The sequence below is a fragment of the Notamacropus eugenii genome, chromosome 1, assembly GCF_028372415.1.
Source record: "Notamacropus eugenii isolate mMacEug1 chromosome 1, mMacEug1.pri_v2, whole genome shotgun sequence".
Lineage (NCBI taxonomy): Eukaryota > Metazoa > Chordata > Mammalia > Diprotodontia > Macropodidae > Notamacropus > Notamacropus eugenii.
In genome coordinates, this window is record NC_092872.1 from 662,203,733 (window position 1) to 662,227,883 (window position 24,151).

The window sequence follows — 24,151 nt, forward strand, 5'->3', positions numbered from 1 at the left end:
TAGGGGAAGGCTCTTCTTTAACTCTGCCATTTTGGAATATTCCCAGTTTTCTTTAAAAGCAAATGTATTGGACCACTGATTTTTCCTCTTTAATTCTACTGACTTCCAGTGGCAAAAGAAAGGATGTTTAGGCTATATATTTATTATGCAATGAGGCAAATGATTCTCAAATTAATTCTTGATTATGGGATTGTCTAATTCAAGTATAAAATAAAGTGTCCAGATTGCTTGTGTGGATAGGCTTGTCGTCCTTCCTTCAATGGTTAGCTCTTTTGTTTTCCTTCTCCACGTTAAGTATTGTCTATGAAGGCTTTGTGCAGCACCCACCTCATTTACATCTGGTACCATAGTAGGAAATTATCACCTCTATCCCCATGTAGCACTCAGTACATTCTGCATTTATTTCCTGTGAGCCATTCCTGTGGAAACTGTTTGTATTACTGCAATAGAAGTTTCTCTGAGTCTCTGGGGAGTTTGATGACTGTGGTTATTCTCTAAACTAGTTATTCTCAAAGCATAGGCCAATTCTGTCTGCAAGTAGCTTGGACAGAACAGGTAGGTCCCATATTTCATACAGCAATTGCAGGAGGAGCACTTGTCAGTAGATACTCAGTGACAGGAGAAAGAAACACTGTCCTTTCCATGCCTGATGCAGCAACAAGGACTCAGCAGGAAATGGAGTAAGGCCACATTTACATGTTCAAAGTGGTTGTGGAAGGAATGCCTCCTAGCAGAGTAAGATGGGGCCAGATGCTTCCCAGCCTGAAAGTCATGATTAAAAGCAGGCATACATATGGCAACATCAAATCACCTTCTGATGTTGGTGATCATGAAAGTGGTCATTTCGCTTTACTAGAGCCAGAGCAAGGTTTTAGTATTACTGAGGGTTGTGCTTTCCAAAGTAAATTGACCATGGATTACAGAACCAAGGTGCTACAGTCATGGAAGTGTTGGGTTTACATTAAGATACTTCCTTGTGTATGAAGTGATATTACTCCCTGGGGTTTCCTTCTCTGGGATTTGTACCTCAGAGAACTGGGAAGGTTTGTGTGGAATAAGGGACAGCAAGTATTCTACGATGGGCCTGACTCAGGCTATTCCTCTCACAGGTAGGTGGCACGGCAGATAAGTTCTAGGCCTAGTATCAGAAAGGTCTGCATTCTAATATGGCCTCAGATACTTTCTCATATGTGAAACTGGACAATCATTTAACTTCTTGTTTGCCTCACTTTCCTCAACTATAAAATGGGAATAATAACAGCCTCTACCTCCCAGAGTTATTGTGAGGATCAAATAAGATAATATGAGATAATATTACTAAAGTACTTAGCACAGTACCTAGCACGTAGTAGGTGCTATATAAATACTTATTAAACCCCCCCACCCCCATTTAATTTCAATACTAGAACAAAATGATATGCTCATAGGTCTTTCAAATAGTAACAAAAAGAAATGTGCTTAGCTACAGCAGAAAAGGGATATTCAAACAAGAACAGGCATTAAGGACTCCAAGTGGACTAGATGAGTGGTACTCCATTTTCCAGCCACGAATCAAAAAATGAACGTGTGGCTATTTTGTGATGTGGTGTGATAGACATGATGTCAACAGTGTGATCCTTGATGGTCCAAGATAGCTAAGTCTAGAAGATAGCCTCAAGAGCTAATGCTCCTACAACAACAGAGATTCAGGGAACTCCTTGTGTCCTGGACTATTCAGATTACAATTAGAATTAGCCTATAGTAATAGCTGTTTGCTAGGCTCTACTGATTTAGGGTCTGCCTTATCTTGCCTATAGGCAATGGTCTTAAGAAGGCAGTATATGACACAACAGGAACAAAGAGCATTAGAATCACCTACCCCAATCCATTCTTCCCTGGTATCACTTAAAAAAACAAACCATCTTCAACAGAACTAATGGAAGAACAGCATTCTTTTAAAAAAAATATGATTGTGGTAAGGTGATATGATTCTGGATTTTCCTTGAATACCTTAACAAATTATCAATCAATGCCAGAAATAGAAGCATTAGCATCATCATACTATAAATAATCACTCTACAAAATATTAGGTTGTGGGCCCTATCCAACCCTTGCACACTTTGGAAACTCATAAGACCATGTACTCCTTCCTATATCTACCATTTCCCTAGAAGTTCACCAAATGTTTTTTGCATCTGCAGAACTATTTCCATCAGGAACATGGATTTAGCAATAAACCCTCTTTTATACAGCAGTATTTACTCTGGACTGATTGAGGTGGATCCCCAATCGACAATCAGTAGAAAAAAATGTTGTTAAATGCCTACTAGGCTTAGTGCCAGTGTACTAAATGCTATGTATTCAGTCTAAGTCAAAAGAGGATTACATGAAATTTTCATCGAACTTCCACCTAATTATTACATAATAACATTTTTTTTTTTTGTTGCAATTGACATTTGTAGGGTCAGTTGTAGGAGTCTCCTCATGTAGCACTTAGGGATCACTCTCACACATGGCCATCCAGAGAACTATCTGAGGCACTTTGTGGTTAGCACCCACTTAAAACCATAGCTCAGAAGCCCCAACCAATGTGTTTCTTTTATTAAACCAACAGAGAAGACATTAGTTCAAAGCAAAAGATTTTTAATCAGACAGCATAGTGAAATAATTGGCAAGAAAGATAGTCTCACACAGAGGGGTACCATAAGTCATCCGGGCACCAGTGAGGAGAGAACACACATAAGGAATACAAATGACCCAGATAACACATGGAGGGGCACACATGCAGGAAATACATGTGGCCACAGTTATTCATGCCTCTACTGCAGAACCATTAATGTCTGAGGAATTTGTCATACTATCCTCTGTTGTTTTCTGCTGCCATCTTTTGGTCTTCTGCTATGACATACCTCTTCACTGAGTTGCTTCTGCTCTCTGCTATCATCTGCTTCTAGTCTTTTATGGTGGTGTTGCTTCTTTTTTTTACAGGGTAAGGGCTCTGCCAGCTCTTTAGCTTATTACCCTGTAGACCAAAGTTCTATTTCCTCCACACATCCTCCATGATTACTGCCAAGGACTCTAGGTTCATATACACTAGGTTCAATCTCAGGAGCCAACCAAAGATTATCTTTCTTTCTTTAGATCTTTGCCCAACCTGGAGTTCTAGGAAATCTAAAATATTCATGGGCTAATTCATATTTAGGTCTCCTTAAATGAGGGAGAAAAGGGGTCTCTGTATCCCATACAAACATTCAGGGTACCACAGGCAAAATGAGACTAGAACAGCCTTTATTTTACTCCACATAAAATACAGAAGATGCAAATAACTCACAGGAGCCATAAATAGACACAGAAAACATATAAAGCACTGAAATTGCCTGTTAACTCCCACAAGAAGGGAATTAATCTTGGAGTTACCATCATTGCAACTCTTTTGTGTTCTAGTGAGTACTTCTCCATAAAATTGCATATAACGGCCCCCAAGGCTTTTAATATTGTCTGTAATTTATATTGCCCCAGAAGGTAGTAATACTTTTGGGGTATACTGGGCAAGCTGTGCCTCTTCCAACTGGACTTAAACTATCTGAATGTCTCATTCACTTTGCTCTCCAAGGAGGGCACGGTACAAGAACTACATGAAAAACAGTCTTCTGTCTCTGGGAGCATATTGCTCAGAAATTCCCTTCTCTTTCTGTCAGATATGATCTCTAAGCTTTTTACTTGAGGAATTCTTGAACTTGCCTAAAAGGCAACTCCCAAAGCTGGTATTACTCAGAAACTCTACCTTCTCTGGCTAGAAATGCTAGGTTCTGGGATCACACTTCTTAGGGGATTCAGAATCTCCCTTCTCCAATACAGAAGTTGGAGATAAAGAATATTACCCATAAACTATTCCCTCCATCAGTTGTTCCTAGGGTAAGAAAACTGCACATGGGTACAAGTCTACTCCCCTCCCCGAACTAAATACAGGTCTATTCTTCTGATTCTAGATTGTCTTCTCGAATTCTAAGATAGAGTTAATGTCAGCTTGCTTTTTGTTTTTTTTTTTTCCCAACTGTAGAAAAGGATTGAGCTCCAACAACAGTCTGTTCTCCTGGGTTTTAGCCAACCACTTATCTTGAATTTTCTATGACTTTTCAGCTAGGTAGGTGCCAAAGGAGGATACCTATTTGTGGGAAAATGTTCTTCAATTACTCCCAAAGGAAAGTTTATGCCCTATAATTTTGTCAAAATTGTTGATTGAGAAAATTCAGGAAATGGAAGAGAGTTTCTCCTTGACCAATTCCTTTTACAATTCATCCAATTACTTAGAATTTTAAGGGTGTAGTCTGAATTGTTTTTCTCCTACTCCCTCTCTGAGTCAATTAAATTCTTGTTTGTCTTAAGAGTGACAAATTCCTTTAAATTCCTTGCTGCTCTTAAGATGCCATTTGTGGTGGGTGGAAAAGACTGGACGGGGTGTGGTGATTTTTGCCCTACTTTACTAAACTAAACTAAATTATTGTATTCCCCTTATTCTCGTCTTCCTTCACAGAGATAAGGGTCAGCTGCTTAAGTTTGACATGAAGGCCTTCTTTACTCTCATTGCATCTACTATACATCAGCTGGGGAGTAGGAAGTTGTTTGTTGTTTTATTTTGTTTTTTTTACAATTTAGTTGTTTTTAAATATTTTGAAGATTGTACTAGGGAGTAGAGGCAGAGAAGTTAATATATATTTAAGGAGAGGTTGCAATTTAGAAATGGAGTGGACATTGTTGAGGAGAATGGAAATAGCCTGGGAGATGAGAGAGAAAAGGGTGTGTGTGTGTGTGTGTGTGTGTGTGTGTGTGTGTGTGTGTGTGTGTGTGTGTGTGTGTGTGTGTGTGTGTGCAGGAGTTTATTGCTACTAGCTTTAAGATAGCAAAGAAAACTTAAGGCAATTTTAGAAGAAAATTAAAGGAAAAACCAAAAGGCTGGAGTATCCTTCCCTGTGCCACCCACCTATATTACTTATGAATACATAGCAATTGTGTGAAATACTGGCATATTTGGCACATTTCTCACCAAGAAAACATTTTTGATGTAGACTTCACCTGAAAGGTATATAAAACTGGTCATTTTTACCTGGAATACTACTTGATGATCTAGTAATTACATCTCAACAAAGACATAAAGGTCCAGAGAAGAATTGCTAAATTGGATTGGATGATAGAGATTCTGTATATGATGGCAAGCATAAATTAAAAGTTAGGGCTTAAGTTTGGAAACAAAAAATCTGAGGAAATGATTGAAGTTTGTAATCACAAAAGACATAGGTAAGATAAACATAGTTTTATTCATTATATATTTGAACACAATAAGTAAAGGGGACTCTCCTTAATCTCTTGGTTCCCAACTACTTCCTATCTACTGGTTCCTTCCCTCTTATCTACAAATACATATATCTCCCTCATCCATAAAAACAAAACACAACAAATACAAACAAACAAAAACCCTCTCTCACTAGACCCTATCATTTCCATAGTCAATTGACTGTGGAAATATCTTTTCACCATTTTTAGCCAAAAACCTTGAAAAAGTTAACTATTCTCATTGCCTCCACTTCCTCTTTTTTTCACTTATAAACCTTTTGCAATCAAGCTTCCAATCTCTTCACTCAATTGAAACAAATGCTCTCTCCAAAATCACTAATGGTTTCTTAATTGCCACACTAATGGTCTCTTCTCTATCTTCCCTTCTTTACTTCTCTGCAGCCATTGACTTTGCCAAATTTGTTAACTTTTCTTCCAGGTATTTCTTCTCTTTGGACTCTTGGAATACTGGTCTGTCTTCATTCTCCACCAATCTACTACTCCTCAGTCTGCTTTTTGGCTCATTATCCATGCCATGCCTCTTACGTGTAGCTGTAATGCAAGGCTCTGTCCTGGACACTTTTTTCTTTACAATTTTTCACTTGGTGACCTCATGTGCTCCCATGTATCTAATTATTTTCTAAAGATACATGCTATCCCAGTATCTCTCCTGAGCCATAGCGTCTCATCGCCAACTACCTATAAGAGATTCTGAACTAGCTTCCTATAGGCAGCTCAAACTCAACATGACCAAAACAGAATTTATCTTTGCTCCAAGCCTACCTGTCTTCTGACTCTATTTCTTTCAAAGATACCATTATCCTTTCACTCACTCAGGTTTGCAGTCTTGATGTCATCCTTTATTTCTTGCTCTCACTCACCCCAAATGTATAATCAGCTGCCCAATTTTGTCGTTTCTACCTCCACAATGTCTCTTGTATTCTTCTCTCCTCTAACAAAGTACTACCCTACTTCAGGCCCTGGATTATTTCAATTGAGATTCAATTGAGAATTTATACTGTGTCAAATTCCTAATTCACTGGTTTTGTAAACATCAATCAATCAACAACGAGTATGTATGGAATACCCACAATGTCCTAAGGACTATGCTTAGCACTAGGATTACAAGGACAGAAGTGATGGAGACTGAGTTGAGGAGCTTACTTTTTATTGAGGAGACAGTACACACATTTGTGGGTAGAAAAACACATACAAGATAACTGTGTAGGAAAAGTATTAGTGACTGGAGGGAACAGGGAAGCCCTCATGCAGAAGTTGGCACGTGAACTGAAACTTGAAGGAAATCAGAGATTCTGAGGAAAAAAATGAGGAGGAAGTGTCTTTAAAGAATGGATACAGCCAGTGAAAAAGTGCAGAGATGAAAGGAAGGACACAAGTATTTACTAAACTTATACAGCATGCCAGGCACTGGGATAAAAATATAGTCAGTTCTGCTATAAGGCTTGTTTTCAAAATATGAATTTGTTCCATCCATATTTTAAGGAACAATTTGAGCATAACTTGAATTTCACATTTGCTTATGTGCAATTTTGTCTGCAACAAGTAGCACAGCACAAAATACCGAACCACTCACTCAAAACCTGAAGCTTTTCTGATGCCCAATTCCCCAAGTGAGCTTCAAATCTTTTGCAAGGTAAAAAGTGCCATATTTGTGGCATATCTTCTGTGGATAGAAGACTGGTCTGCATTCTCATACCCCACTCCTCCTGCCCCGCCCCCTGCCCACACACATACAATGTCTGCCATAATTTTAGCCCTGGCCCCATATCCCAGAGATCTCAAAATGTAAGAAATTTTTCCCCGAAGTGGTAATATAGGCTGAAAATATAACTAGGTTTTAGAAGAGTTTGAATAAATGGACAGATTTATGATTCAGCCTTACTGAATTATTAAAAGGGGATGTGGGTGTTCAGAATACATCTCTGACCTTGGAAGGCTGATGTCATGGTACACCACCACACCCTGCCAAAAACATCTTTTGGTTCCACTGTCAGCATAAAAGACTAAATGGACTCTGTGTGTTCTCAGGAGGATTATACTCTGGAAAATTGATATTGCCTCCATCACACTAATCTCAATTGGATTGTCATCTTAGGAATATTGTTGATCATCATTGACTATTAACTGTAGATTATATTAATTACTATTATTAAATATATGCACATGTTATGGGTAATAGGTAATATACCAGACTGAACCAGGACTCTTGGATTGCATTCAGACTTCTCCTTCTCTCCAAAATAAACCATTTACCATTGACTAAGTAGACATAGTCAAAGCAAAGCAGAGAGTGGCATAATTATCTAAAAATTCTGACCGCTTTTTTTCTATAATGATTGGCTGTGTCTAGACATTAGATAAATTGTCTCATCATTCACACAATTAATTTCCATCCAAAAAGGAGTGTTTGCAACCTTGGAATAAGAACTGATCCTTTGATAGAGTGATCCTGGATTGTTCTGGTTCTATTCTCATGGGCCAGATGGGCAACATTTTCCCTCAGGGTTTTAGGATACTGGTGGTTAAGGTAACCCTTTCCACTGCCATCAGCTCAGTCTAATACCAGCTATGTTCTTCCCATTATTAGAAGGCTAGTAACTAGCACCTCATTTTATTTAACCATTTACCATTGGTTAGCTTTTATAAAAACATTTATTTCAAAGACAGCCAGAACAAACATATAAGCATCTTTGCCCCAGTACCTCTGGGACTTACTCTCTATTATGTCACCTCCTCAGTCTGACTGAGGTGGAGGAAAAGGAAGCTTAATTAATTCAGTTTTTACATGATAAGCCCTCATCTAGCTTCCACTAAATGGGGAAAGAAGCAAGAAAGGAAGGAAGGAAGAAAAAGCTAGGAAGAAAAGAAAGAAAAAAAGAAGGGAGGGAAGAAAAAATGGAGGTAGGCAAGAAGGAAGGAAGTTTGGTCAAGTTATTAACCTCTAAGTGCTCTAAGTAACTACTTATAAATTTCAGGGATGGTGCCAACCTGCATTGGTAGAGGAAATTCACCTAGGAGTTCCCTGGTCCATTCCCTATCTCCCTATCTTAATTGACTGCCTTATGTACTAACAAGTAAGCTGATTCATAAACCCTAGGAACAAAACCAATTTTAAGATTCTCAAAGGGACAGAAAGAGAACTTTGGTTGAAGCAAGACATGAATGATACTGACTAGATTGAACTTGAGTCCATCTGTCAGAAATGAAGTTCTGATGCTTGGGTTTCTGAACCAATATAATATTAGTAGAATCTACACTATTTTTAGTGTGGTCTAGCAGCAAGGATGGGGAACCTACAGGTTCCCCTCCCTTAGTCTAGTGGAAATAGCCCTGGAATAAGAATCAGCAAACCTGAATTCTAGTTGCAACTTTTCTATGAACATATTGTGTAACAAATTATTTAACCTCTCAGTTCCTCATTCATTTATTAATTTAATAAATATTTACTGAATACCTACTATATTGAAGACATTGTGCTTTGAACTTGAGGAATACAGAGATGGAAAATATGTGACTTTGGCTCTCCTGAAACTTATATTTGAAATATATATAAGCTAAAGCACATATTATAATTATAACATAAAGTCTTCTTCTTGTTAAGGATGCTGTGGAGAGGATCCAGGTACTGGGTATAAAGTTGGACTTGGTCTCTAAGGACCCTTCTAACTCAGAGAAAAGTATCAAGTCTTCAAAATACAAACCAAGGATGAGAACACAGAGAGCAAATGATGCAAATTACTGTATTAGAGTTGAAACACTGAGCTCTCTTTAGGGGCTTCCGAAGACCTAATGGTAGTTAGCTTCTGTGCAGTTATCCATCTCATGGCATCCCAAAGGTATCCTATTCTTCACTAGCAATGCCAGTGAAATGCAGCAGGGACTAAAGTTTCAGGTTAAGTGTAAAAAAGAATCATAGATTTGGAACTAAAAGGAATCTTAGTGGTTATATAATCCAAGATCCTCATTTCACAGATGAGGAAAGGTCCAGAAAGGTTAAATGATTTCTCCAAGGTCTCACAGGTAGTAAGTGACAGATGTGTGACTGAGACTTAGATCCTCTGATACCAAATCTACACACTTCCCACTATATCATATTACCTCCCATAATTCAGCATAGTTTGAAATATCTCCTTGAATGACCATTGACCAAAAGTGAGGGGAAGTAAGTTCTATTCTATCTGGGTGGACAGACTGAAGGCTTTAAAGAGGTGGCAGATACTGTAAAAAATTATATGTATTTCTAAGTTTCTAAGGCACTAAGTGTAGGGCAGCTAGATGGTGTTGTGGATAGAGTGCTGGGGCTAGAGTGAGGAAGACCTGAGTTCAAATTTGACCTCAGACACTTCCTCGCTGGGTGACCATGGACAAGTTACTTAACCCTGTTTGCTTCAGTTTCCTCATCTGTAAAATGAGTTGGAAAAGGAAGTGGCAAATCAAATGCCAAGAAAATCCCAAATGGGATCAGGAAGAATTGGATATAACTGAAAAAGAAAACTGAACAACAACATGCATAATAAAGGTAAGAATTTATAACAAAGGCTCCAAAGTGGTGGTAATTAATAGCCCTCTGACCATTAGCTTCACCTACCTCTTTTGTTCTTGTTCCCATTTTTATTTGTATGGCTATAAGAAATACAGTAGAGGTTGAGGGGAGTCTCACTGGCCCAGTTATACACAGTTTTTGTGCATTTTTGTTAGGAGTCTTCCCAATGATTTGAGGGAATGCAAACTATCAAGCATTTGACAGGAGTTAAGAACAATTTTCTAGCCCCAAATCAGATCAGTTGGCTGGAAATAGAGGCTTCTAGAGAAAGTAGCAGAGACTTAGTTAAAAAAAAAACCAGACAGTTCTAGTCTTGGGTTTTGGGGGGTTGCCGGTATTGTCCCATTGTCAAGGTCTTAGGCCATATGAACTAGAAGAGTTTTAACCATCTTAGAGCATATTAGTGCATGCATGCCAGCATACAGTAGCAGAAGGAAGCTCAGCAAACAGTGAAGGTAGAAATGATGGGAGACCCAACACCCAGCAGAGATGAAACACCTAAATGATGTTATACTCAGATGAGAACAGAGTAGCATGATGGCATCACCAGAGAACATCAGCAGCCCCTCAGCATGAGAAGTGTAAGTTCCCTTAGACACATGTGTCCTAGCCAAATGTGTTCCTCTGTGCGCCTCTTCTATAGCTGTGCGTTGGATGTGTGTCTCTTCACTTTAGCTGAATATAAGCCCTTTGATGGCAAGGGCCATCTATTTATATCTATCTATTTCCAGTGCCTGGCACAATGCCTGGTATATTGTAGATCTTAGCAAATTCTTAGTATATTAAATTGAACTGAATTCTCCAATCATATGTGTTCCATGAATGTACCACTCCATGCATATTCCCTGGCCATGTATTCTCTGTTTCTATGCACTTCCTTTAGTGGTGTAGCAACTTGTAAGAGTGCATATCCTTGGGTAAATGGGAAAATCTCTTCTTGTTACTTAATTTGCTATGCTGTAGGGATAACTTTTTTCCCCCTCCACTTGCATATCCATTCTGATTGGTTCCACATTGTTGGAGAACTGTGAGGTCTAGTTATGAATTGGTGCTTCAGATATGAGGTGGGATCTACAAGCAAGGGGAGTCATATGTACTACATCTGGTGCACATGAAATTCATAGAAAATACTGATCACTGAGTGAACAGTCTTTATAGGCTAAGGATGTTGACAATAGACACTGCTTTGAGTCCTTGACACTGAAATACTAGATGAAAAAAAAACCCCAACAAACAAACAAAGCAAGATGCAAGCATTGATTAATACCTATCACAAATTAATCACTTATTCATTATGAGGGGAGAAATACGAACATATGTGGTAAGCAGCCTCTGTTCATTAACGGAAGATCAGTTCCCTGGTAATCAGATGTGCATTTCAAATCTCTAAAGGTCTAATGAACTTTCTAATCAGCAAAATAAAGCTGGTTTAGAAAATCTGGAGACTGTCATTACCAAACTCTCACAATAAAGATGTCTCCCCAAATTGGATTTGGTGAAATGACTATGAGTAATGGCTAGGCCATCAGTTGATCACTTCTCTAAATATTTAGAGGGGTTCACTTCCCAAAGGGCAAAAAGACCAATGAGGAAAACTTGTGGGAAATAAGCTATCTGATCCCAAAATTGAAAGGACCCTCAGAGGCCATTTACTTTAAGAAACCTTCTGTCATGTTCCCAGTGAGTATTCATCCAACACTTCATTGGAGACCTCAAATGAAGAGGAATCTGTGTCCTCCTAGTGAAGCTCAAATTTTTAGGAAGATTCCCTTAAATCAAGCCAAAATCTACCTGTTTGCAAATTCTATTCATTAATCCTAGTTCTGCCTTCTAAAGTCAAGAAGATTAAGTCTGGCCCCTCTAACAAATAACCCTTCAGATAAGACTAAATTGAACAGAGTTGTCTTATCTTCTCCAGGCTAAACAGCTTTGGTTCCTTAAACTAATCCTCATATGACAGGAAGATGCCTTCATTGTCCTTGTTGCCTGCCTTTGGACCCTATCCAGATGATCAATGTATTTTCATAAATGTAGTGCTCCAGACTCAATACAATACTCCAGATCTTATCTGACTAGGGCAGAGGAGCAGGATCATCATCTTATACTTAACTATACTATACCTTTTGATGTAGTTAATACTGAGTTAGTTGTTGGACTACCTTCCATGCCACTGCCAACACCCGTCTTCAGTTTTTTTTTTTTTTGGCTGCTTTGTAACACTACTCACCCATATCAAGCTAATAGTTCACTAAGACTGCCAAATCTTTATAAGGAACTGTTGTTAAGCCACACCTTTTCCATCCTATCTTTGCAAAGTTTACTTTTTGAACCCAAGTTTAGGACTTTGCATTTATCTTAGTTAAGTTTAATCTCATTGTATTTGGCCCTTCTATTTAGCCTGTTGAGTTCTCTTTGGACCCTACCATCTGATATGTTAAGTTGTCCCTCTTAGCTTTGCATCATCTGCACATTTGATACATGTCACATCTATTCCCTCATCCAAGTGATTGATAAAAACATGAAACAATGCAAAGCCAAGGTCAGATCTGTGGGGTATCCCACAAGAGACATTTTTCTAAGCAAACATCAACTCATTAATCATTACTGTTAGTGTCTGGTCATATAACCAGTACTGGGATCCACCTAACTGTACTATTATCTGGCCCATATCACTTCATCTTGTCCTTAAAGGTAATGTGAGAGACTTTGTCAAATGCTTTCTTGAAAATGAAGTGAACCTTCTCCTGTTTTGCCAGTCTAAACTCTGTCAAAAAGAAAACAATGCTTCTTTTGTATGGTTGATGAAGCTATACTGGATTTTAGTGATTACCACTGTACTTTCTAGATGTTCACACACCGCCTCTTGTGAATTTGGTCTATAATTTTGAAAGTTATCTGGTTCAGTCCACTAAAATCCTATTTTAGTACCTATTTCTCACATGGAAACAATTCTGGGTTCTCAAATCTGTGTTGCCAAAGCACAATCTATCTCTACAAGATGGAAATGTTTTGACTAAGGACTCATCAATGTATGAGCTTATTGCCCAAGCACTAGTCTAGCTAGTGATCACAAGAAAATTAGTCACAGGTCAATTATTCTTTTTTTTGGCTTCAGAAACTAATGAATAACATCTACCAAACTTTACAGGGGTTGTGGTTTACATAGCTCACACCTTCTTCTTGTTACATTGGTTTGGTACCCACACCTTCCTTCTAAGAGTTATAGAAATAAAATAAATAAACAAACAAATTAGATAAATAAAATGAGAAGGGAAGGAACTTGGCAAAGCTAAACTGCTCTTAAAACTGCTCTGAAAGTCCTGTTTGAAATTCTATCTTCCACCAGAAGCTTTTCCTGATATCTCTTAATACTATTACTTTCTCTCTATTGATTATCTTTAATTTATCTGGTATACATCTTTTTTTTGTACATAGTTGCTTCAGTGTTGTCTCTCTCATTAGACTGTGAGCTTCTTGAAAACAGGAATTGGTTTTTGCCTTTCTTTTTATTCCCAGGCATTTAGAAGAGTTTCTGGTAGAGTAGGTGGACTGACCGACTGCAAGGTAGCATTCTGACATATGGCACCTGACCATGTGCTGCCATGGACTAAATCAACCTAAATATACCTGTTGACAGGTCATTACAATGTGCACTTTATACAAGAGGACTTATTGATCACCCAGTGTTCTCAGTTCTGGCTCGCAGAATGGGAAATATAAGAAAATCCTAGATTTCTTGTATTTCTAAGTATGGAATTTTACCTTCCTCTCGCAACTCCTTGATAAAGTATAAAATTCTTTTTGCCCCTACTTCATTCTGGTGTTACCTAAATCATATACATGAATTTTTAAAGGGCTTGGCCTCTACCACCACATGACCCCGGGAGGGAAGAAGATGGAAGTAACAGTGAAGTAGAAAGGAGTTTCTGGACTAAGTTAAAGATCTGGTTTGAGGTGGGAGTTGCAAGAGTCATGGCATAATGAGGAACAGAGCCACAATGAGGAGGAGAAAAATCTAGACCTTGCCTTTCACTGGTACTGCCAGCAGGTCATGAGGAAGAGGCTTGACCCTCTAGTAACCCCAAGTTCTTTCCCTGCTTTGGGGAACCTTAACCTCAGGGTAGTGCTATAATATTGGTGTGAGTATACTTATATGCTGAAGAAGATACAGCTTATTCTAGGACAAATTTGCTTAACTTCCTGCTGCAAGTTCTTTCCCCTTGCTGGCATTGGAATGGATAGGCTTTCAGGGTAGTTCTTCATTCTTCATTCTTGAAGAGGACCAATGATATCACAATGTTGGGGTCAAGGTACAGTGTTTTTAATCAGTCCAATACTAGCCCAGAAGGCTCCACCATAGGTCAGGGAAAGGGAAAGGAGAAAGGGAAATATGTATCCAACTGAATGCATAATTCCAGAGAATAGGAAGGAGAGAGAAGATGGTTTTCTTAAATGAGCAATGCAAAGAAACAAAGCAATATAATGGGAAAGCCAAGAAATCTCTTCAAGAAAATTAGGGATATCAAGAGAATATTTCATGCAAAAAAATGGGCAGGATAAAAGACAAAAATGGTAGGGATTTAACAGAAGTAGAAGAGAGTAAGAAGTGGTAAGAATGTACAAAAGACCTATGCAAGAAAGAGTTTAACATCACTAATAACCACCACGTTGTCTTTACTGATCTAGAGTCAGGCATCCTGGAGAATGAAGTGAAGTGAGCATTGCTAACAATAAAGCTAGTGGAAGTGATGTAAGTCTAACTGAGCTATTTAAAATCCTAAAAGATGATGCTGTTAAAGGACTCAATATACCAGCAAATTTGAAAAACTCAACAGTGGTTACTGGAACAACTGATTGATTTAAGATTGGAAAAAGAGTAAGATAAGGCTGTATATTGTTACCTCATTTATTTAACTCATATGCAGAGTGCATCATTCAAAATGCCAGGATGGATAAATTAAAAGCCAGAATTAAGGTTGCCAGAAGAATATCAACAATCTCAGATATGCAGATGATACCCCTCTGATGGCAGAAAGTGAAGAGGAATTAAGAAGCCTCTTGATGAGGGTGAAAGAGCATAGTGGAAAAGCTGGCTTGAATTTTAAGATTAAAAAAACAAAAACAAAGATCTTGGTAACTGGTTCCATCACTTTATAGCAAATGGAGGGAGAAAAATGGGAGCAGTGTCAGTTTCATATTTTTGGACTCAAAGATCACTGCAGATGGTAATTGGAACCATGAAATTTAAAAGATGCTTGCTCTTGGAAGGAAAGCTATGGCAGAGCTGGACAGCACACTAAAAAGTAGAGACATCACCTTGCTGACAAAGGTCCATGTAGTTGATGCTATGGTTTTTCCAGCAGCAATATATGGCTCTAAGAGTTGGACTATAAGGAAAGCTGAGTGCCACCAAATCGATGCTTTTGGAGTGTGATATTGGAGAAGATTTTGGAGAATCCCTTGGACAGCAAAGAGGTCAAATCCATCAATACTTACAGAAATTAATTCAGACTGTTTGCTAGAAGATCAAATACCAAAGCTAAAGCTTGAATATTTTGGATGCATAATGAGAAGTTGGGACTCATTGGAAAAGACCCTGAGATTGGGAAAAATTGAAGGCAAAAGGAAAAGGGATGGCAGAGGATGAGATGGATAAATAGTGCCATGGAAAAAATGAACATGAAGTTTGACAGACTTTGAGAAATAGTGGAGGATAGAAGGTCCTGGTGTGCTGTGGTCCATGGGATCACAAAGAGTTGGACACCATTGAATGACCAAACAACAACAAAAAGACACAAGCCATATTCTGATAGTCTAAAGGAAACCCTGGTTGGAGGCACAAGTCAGAATTAGTCACTGAGAAGTCCCCAAGATGGAACTGAATCCATGTGAGCTCTGAGTTTTTTTTAATGAGACATGGGTTATAAAGTAAAGGAACAATAACAAAATGCTCTGGATGGAGAAAATCAGAAATACATTTTTCAATCTAGAATGAAAGGTTCAGGGCAGCACCTGGGAAGAAAGCCAGGGGATAAAGCATTCTTGGAATAGCAGGTCAGATGGATGAAATAGTTGAGCAGTGGGAGCCTCTGATAGCAGAAACCTGCCTACTCCCTCCTACTTCCACATAGTTCCTCTCAGGAAGCCTATGACTCACAGATCGCTGGTACAGCATAGAGAGATATTCTCTTCCTTGCCAGTGACTTACCTGAAGTTAGTCTGCCTCCACAGCTTGAAACCTGGTTAAGATGAAGGTTCTATTTGCAGCTTCTGTGGTGTCCCTTATTCATTTTAGACAATCATCCTTTGTGCCTAGGATATAGAGCTGATTACTTTTGACGTGGAAAGTCTGATCAGCTCTTAAATTAGATTTGACTTAGCAGTCTCCACCCTTGATATTCTATTCAAAGTCAGTTGCTCACTGAAACATCACCTCTGCTCCTGGATTTGCAACATCCTAAGGTGGGTTCTGGGGTTCTGGTATCTTTGGGTGTTCACACTTTGTGGGCATAAAGCTACAGACTCATCAGTGTGTCATGTGTCAAAGCCACACAGTGAAACAGTCATCCTCTGAGGGAGAGGCTTGCCTTGGCATTCCTAAGGTAAGGTGCTGTCACTTGTCATGCCAATGACAGATGAGCTGGTGATCTAAACCTCTACAGGGCCCGAGATGAAGGGAAGGAAGGAAGTGAGAGAGGGAGGGAGGAAGTAAAGAATGAAAAAACATTTATTATGCCAGAAACTGTCCTAAATTATGGAAATACAAGTACAAATAGCAAGGAGCTTACATTTTAACGGGGAAGACAGCACATACAAGGAAGTGGTGGCCAAGGAGGTGTGTTATGGTAAGGGATGCCACAGGGATGGGGAGTGAAGCTGGAAGGCAATTGATTGATGTACCTTATTGGTATGATAGTGGATTTGATTGTAATTCACAGAACCGAGATGTAAAGTAGCAGCCACAGCAACATAGCTAAGCTAGGCTGGGCTATTTATTGTAAACACTCAACCATCAGACATGCTAGGACCCAGGATGGTAGTACTTGGTGAGAGGGGGAGGCTGAAGTTCAGGAAAAAGCTACGAGAATGTAGCAGTAGCAGTGTGGAAGGTCTTGCCTTAGGCTAATTATGAGGAAAGCTCACTAATCTGAAGGGAGAGGTGGAGGAGGTCCCAATTGGGAGGTAGAGGCTACAGCACACAATCACGTGTTAGCTTTCCAAATAAACACTGGAGTTATCTTGGTTGAAATTAATGGGCAATCCTGATAAAGGAGAGGAGTGGTGAATGGTGATGGTACCTCAGGGGGTCCAACAGATGTTTGTGGTCCCCAAGGCTCCATGAGTCAGGCCAGTTTACACTACCATTATCTGAACATCTGCTGCTTTGGTTCCATGGATATGTCAAATCAGAGTAATAAGGATTAGGCTGCTCTGTTTCAGACAAGCTAAAAGAAGCCAGTATGGGATTCCAAGAATCCTTTGCTTAGTCTTAGTTTCCAACTGAGCTAGACCTTAAGGAACTACGGAGAAGACCCTCGACAAAGTGGGAAAGGTAGGAGTTAGAAAGGAAGGAATCTAATCTCCAGTGATAAACTATCTGAGAGTCCTACCCTTATAGAGAAAACCAGTGCCATGAATCACCAGAAAGGAGAGTTGAAAAACAGCACTACTTCTAGTGTCTTTATTATGTCTTCAAGCTCAGCAGTTCTTAAAATGTAGTCCATTAAAATGAGATCCCAAATCTCCTTTCAGGAGGTTGGCAAGGTCAAAACTCTTTTCCTAATCATATAAAGATATTTTAAGTGCTAATACAGCAAATTGATAGACATATAAATAAAAGCTTTTGGGGGTGGAGTATGAGGGTTTCAATAACTTTTAGAGAACTGATATTTTAGTAGACAGAGGCTAAAATACTGACTTCTAAGACTAATGAAGGGGTAAGGAAAGGAGATAAACATTAATATACTACCTACTATGTGTCAGTCACATACTAAGCACTTTTTTAAAAAACAAATGTTATCTAATCCTCACAACAACTCTACAAGTCTAGGTGCTATTATCCTCATATTACTAGGAAACTGAGGCAAACAGAGGTTAAGTGACTTGTCCAGGTTTACATAGCTAGTAAAGTGTTTGAGGCTGGATTTGGATTCAGCACTTCCTGACTCTAGGCCTACTGCTCTATCCACTGTGCTACCAACTATTTTAGTGAATGTGCAGAAAGGAGAATTTAAAAAATCTCTTTGTAAACCATCTATATTAAGGAATAGAGCAAAATAATACTGGTCCATACCTTCAGAGAGGCTTGTAAGCATAACTGACCTAAAAGTCTTATAGCTAATAGAGTCAGGTTACAAAGAGTCCTCCTCCATACAAGTTCACCTAGATTTGGGGTATGATACAATTTAAACCTAGAGGCAAAAAGTATCTATTATTTCCTTATATTCTTGTTGCTTAAAACAATGAACAGAAAAGTTTGTGCTTTTTTGCATGCTTGAGCCACCACAACATGCTGGAGTTTCAAAAAATTATCATTAATGACATTTGACTGGTTGTCAATGTTCTGTTATAATCATGCAAGGTAAAGGTGAATACAGAGATGCAAGATTCTAAGAAGAGAAACAAAGGTCCAAACTCTTGTGCTATTAAAAGGACTGGCAGTTTGTGGGCAGCACAGTCATGAGCAAGAACAACATTAATTAAAAACACCTTGGCACAGAACATGGTTTGTTTAGCATCCCAGAGAAACCTTTGGAGATAGGCTAGGATCTCACCCTTTAGTCTAGATACCTGTATGCTGAGCTGTTCATCAGAGACTAGGATCAAACTAGGTCCCTGAACAACAGGAGTGACGATGGCTATGACCTACTACCTGCAAATACCGGCAGGAGCAAATAAGGAAAGCTTTGTATGTTCAGGGACATAGTATATGTGACCTACTTTGTGAGCCGCCCCTAAAAGGCATGGTCACAGAGTAAGAGGAGATAGGGGGCTACCTGCTGGCAGGCAGTTTTTTCCTCCAGAGTGGAAGCTCTTAGGGTTCTTGAACTTGAATTGGGGGTAGACTCCTTAGAATACTACTGCTGCTGACCTTGGAAAGGGGTTTGTGGGAAGGAAAAGCAGAAGACAAGCAAGAAGAAGGAGGAAGAAGAGGCCAGTACAAGCAAGAGTCACGAGTGTGAAACCATGGAGTGAATAGCAGGGGCTAACCAGAGCAAATGATGGTGATTCCCTCTGAGCCAGAGTGGTGTCAATTTAAGATCCAAACACAAAGTATGTTCTGGATGACAGCAGAGGGAGCAATGAGATACCTTCTTCCCTTCCTTCTCCCCCCCTTACCCTTCTTCCTTTCCCTTCCCTTCCCTTTTTTCCCTTCCCTTCCCTTTTCTTCCCCCTCTCCCCCAAATATAGCTTGTCTCCTCACTTTAAACTCCCAGCCCACCCCCTTCCAGAGGCTATTAACCTTTTTCTAAATGTTACTTGATTTTTTAAGCTTTATCTATTATAAAATTTTGGTCAACTGAAACCTTAAATATATTTGGTAATCTAACTTAGGGTACATACATATAAATGAGTAAAAAAAAAAAACTAGAAGAGTTCCTTGTTTTAAAGATGAAATATTTGGTTCAAATTGAACCTGGGGGCAGAGTCATTTGGGCAAAATGGGGAGACTGGTATTACACTTTACAAGCCTGGCAAAAGAATTCAGATCCTGGATGAATCCCCAATATTTAACCCATATTCTGGAGAAGGGGTCCCCTCTTCTTACAAAGAGACCCTGCTTATAGACTCATATGGATCTAGTTCAGTCCTAGTGAGTGTTACCTTCCCCCCAAAAGTAGATCAGACTTTTCTCATATTCTCTAGTTCATCACCTCCTCCTCTATCTCCACATCCCAAAACAGAGCTTTAGGGAAAAAAAATCTTTAAAACAAAGTTTAGAAATGGATTACGTGTAGGGTCTGCTTGAAAGAGAATACTTTCTGGAAAAGGGTTCAATGTACAAAATAGATCAGCCATAATAATTTATTTCCTTTACCATAAAAAGAAACTTGAAACACAAAAGCACGTAAGCATGCATTCACAAATATTAAATAGTAAATCATCATTCTGGTTAATCTCTCCTGGGAGTCGATACTTAAAATATTAAAGCATGAAATACTATGTGAAACTTTTGATAGGTTATGTTCTTTAATGCTAAGCCAGAGCAGATGTATAATCTTGATTCATGCTCCATGGGATGGTCCCCAAAGGCTCATGCCCATACACATTCCAGGGATGTGCTCTAATCCAAAGTCCTATCCTCCCCACCCTCACCCTGTATACAGACATATGAAAAGTATTCACTGGAGCCTATGTCACTTGGATCTCTGACCTGGGCTATCCGTATGGCTCTCCTGGCAATCTGTTCCCTGACTTGGCTTTCATCTGAAGTGTCCTCCTCTTTTGAGAAGCTGTTGCACAGATCATCTCTTGCTGGGAAACTAGCACTTAGAGCCAGAAGGTACTGGCCTCTAATGTATGAGGTTGCTACTGATGCTAGAAACCTCATCTTGGGATCAGTATTTGGTCACGTGCTCAGGGAAAGAAATATAGAGCACTAGAGGAAGCTACAGACTTGAGACCCCATCTCAGGTTCTCCTAGGCAAGCATGTACATGCACTGTCATGTGTGAGCAGCTTCTATTCTTATTGGAGAGGAGTAGGGGAGCCAAGAAGAGAGACCTCCTCTCTACCTTGCCAGAAGTCTGAGAGACAATTGGAATAGTCTCCAAATGCATGACAAATGGAAAGAGAGAGTAAAAGGGTAGTTGCTCCTTTTAAAAATTACTGACTGAACAGTCCTTCCTGGCTCAGTGACCAATCCTCTGGTACAGCCCCTACTCCTGTTATGGTGGTCAAAAAGATATTGCTGCATTATCCCAAAGCACAAGTCCTTCCATGCTGAAACAGAGCATAGGTGTTGCCAGAAGAGGCCAGAGTATAGGTTCAACCTGATGCATGATCCATAGGATGATTCCCCATAGGCCCATGTCCATACATGTGCCATGGTACTCCAATCCAAAGTTCTGGTCTTCTCCCCCTACCCTCAGCAATACAGATACATACATACATATGCATATATTATTAATTAGAGTCTAATGGCTACTTCTCCCATAGGCAACAACATATGGATCTCAAAAGGCCCTTAAAGATTATTTCATTTGACTTTCTCATTTTAGAAATAAGAAAACAGAGACCCCAGGTCACATAGGTATTATATAACAGGTCCAAGGCTCTAACCTAGTTCCTCTAGCTTCAAGTCTAGTGCTCCTTTTGCTATGCTATATATTTTTTAAATTTTAATTAAATTTTAATTTTTTTAATTTGTGGAATAAAACCAACATTTCCATAAGAGTATAACTTTTAAAAAAGGATTGTTGCCCATGAAATTGCAAATCTATTCTGTACAACTTGCCATTCCTTTAAAATATATAATAAAGTTATGATATAAATCTTTTTTCTTCCTTTCCCCTACACCCTGTTGATGACTATCATTAGACACAAATAAACACACACACACACACACACACACACAAGATTATTCTGCACATACTTCTATTTATCATTTCTTTCTCTGGATGCAGAAACCATCTTTCTTCATATCTTGTTTTCTTTTCCTGTGTACTTGTGCCTGCTCTGGATCCAGAGAGGGTGAAGGTCACAGTTTCCCCATGGAATGGGAGCTGTAAACTGAACTGCTGATGGAGGAAGCACTTCCTCTCTCCTCTTCTCTACTTTTAGGCTCTGTAGCCCCAAGAAACAGGCTTGGAGTTTCTGAATGTTCTGTTTTGTTTGTGGTTCTCAGTTTTAGGTATAGGAGGTAGAATTCCCACTGGACTCAGAAGCATTAAGCCATGGTGACCTCAGGGCTAGAACTACAGGCAGGATTTGAGGGCCAGCCAACCCAGCAGGGAAGCCCAGAGAAACAGGATGCCTGGAATTCAAACCTAAGGGGGTTTTGGTTTAGAAACTTGGGACTGTGTTATATGGGAAATAACTAAAAACTATGAACCCTATCCTGTTCCTTCTCCTAAGGATGAAGTAGTACAGGGGAATTAGGACCTATGTGTTCAAAAGAATGTTTACATATTTGTTATTAGCTATTATGAAAGTTAGATAAGGGTTGAGGTGGTGGGGTGCCTCTGAAGCACTTATTTGTTAAATGGTTACATGGAATTAGGGTATAGGGAACAATCTTCTATAAGTTGAGGGAATACCAGCTGTGAGATCTGGATCCAATGGCAGAGAGCCTAGATACCCCCAAACCCATTTAAGAGTACCAGAGAATCTGAGGAGAAAGCTGAAATGAAGTAAACCCCATTTTTAGGTAGTGGGGGCCAAGGTAGTAACTGTTGCACACTCATTGGTATATCATTTTTGCAAGTGTTTTCTTCTTCCTTGTATAGAGAAGATGACTGTACTCTCTTTCCCCCTTCCCCCAGGTGATGGCACTCTCAGATGAAGCATGTCTGTGGAAGAGATATTCCCTGCTTAGTGGGCAGAGAAGAAACAATGATGATAGAGTATGGAGCAGATTATTCACCCCATTCATTGTGTTTGCCTTTGAAGGGCAACATTTGCCATTCATTGTGTTTGCCTTTGAAGGGCAACATTTGGCAATAACTATCTGCTCCCCATGGAGAAACTTAATGGACCTTATTCCAGAAAAAAGGGACAAATAGGGAGAGGAACAAGGGTGACTGAATGAGTTGGGATCCATGACAAGACTTTGGAACCCCACAGCATTCTGTCTTCTGAATGTCTATGCAGCTGCAACCAGGGAAGGCTCCCTGAAGGTCTACAGCACCCCGAGCCCGCCTCGAGTTAACACCCTGCCTAGATTCTGTTTTATTGGGAGTTGGGAAAGCATGAAGAGCAATTGGATCCTACTTGCCTGTGACCTACAAGTCATATAGTTTGCAATGTCTGGGTTTGGGGAAAAGGACCTCAGACTAGAAAGAGTATTTGTCTTTAGAAGGATCTACGTCTGAGGATAAAATGGAACAGAATGCCTATATTATGTGTTAGTATTGCTTAAGTTATCTTTTATCTAATCTTATAAAATGTTTTTAATAAATTCCCTTAGGAGAGGTGAATCGGTGAATCACAAAATCTCAGGGATATAACTAATGGGAGTTGCTAATTGGCTACAGGTAATAAACAAAACAATCTGATCAGTGAAAATACAAATCCCCATTCCTAGGATGATGACAGATGCTAAACTTGTGATTCCTTAAAAAAGGAGCAGAGCTAAGAGTGTGATTGGAAGCCAGATGATCTGAGAGTCTAACAGAAAGGGATAGACAGGCTGGCTGATAGCCACAGAAAACTCTGGTTTGGAATTGGCCACATTGAACTCATATATGCTCCATCTTTAATTTAGAATCACATCATTACACATGGATTATACAAGAGCATCCTCTTCTGCTTCCTTTTCCTTCTCTCTTTATCTAAAATGCCTAATTTGGGCATTGAGGCATGGAGTCAAGAAGACCTAAATACAAATCTGACTTCAGATGCTTACTAGCTGTGTGACCCTGGGCAAGTCACTTAATCTCTGTTTGTGTTGAGTTTCCTCATCTACAAAATGGGGATAATAATAACACCTACCACCCAGAGTTGTTGTGAGGATCAAATGAGATGATAATTGTAAGGAATTGAGCACAGAGCCTGACACAGAGTAAGTGCTATATAAATGTTAGCTATAATCATCATCATCATTATTTTTATTAATACAGGGCTCTCCCTCCACTACAAGGGTTCAAGCCAAATTGTCAGCTGACTGTAGTATGGTAGAAAGAGCTGAGAATTGGGTTTCAAATATTGCTTCTGCCACTCACATGTTGGGGAGTCTCCTTAAGGCTTTCATTTGTAAAATAAGGAGACTGGGCTAGAAGACCTGAAGGTCTCTTCTGACTCTAGTATTCTATTTCACAGCTCTGTGTTGCAGCATCCTAAAATTTCTTTCAGATCTCGTTATCTTGGCTCTGTCACTAAAAGGCAGTTAAGGCACTGGAGTCACTTACTAACCTCCTTCAATTACTAGCTGTGTAACCCCGGGTAAGTCACTTAAACCAGTCGTGTCAAACTCATGTAGAAACAGACCCATATCAACCACATATTGACTTAGAAAACAGCAAATTAGCTTCAATCACAATCAATCAATAAACATTTATTAAGCACCTACTATATGCCAAGCACTTCACTAAATGTTGGGCATGCAAAGGAGGCAAAA

General features: G+C 39.3%; 1 long non-coding RNA gene across 1 annotated transcript in view; it reads left to right on the forward strand.

Moving 5' to 3' along the window:
- The window catches only part of LOC140521050 (uncharacterized), a 48,994-nt gene extending 25,988 nt beyond the window's left edge, over window positions 1-23,006 (forward strand). Inside the window, exon 3 of the long non-coding RNA XR_011972765.1 lies at window positions 22,359-23,006. This is a non-coding gene — a long non-coding RNA (uncharacterized lncRNA). The remainder of the gene's footprint in view (window positions 1-22,358) is intronic.
- Window positions 23,007-24,151: the final 1,145 nt, after the last annotated feature.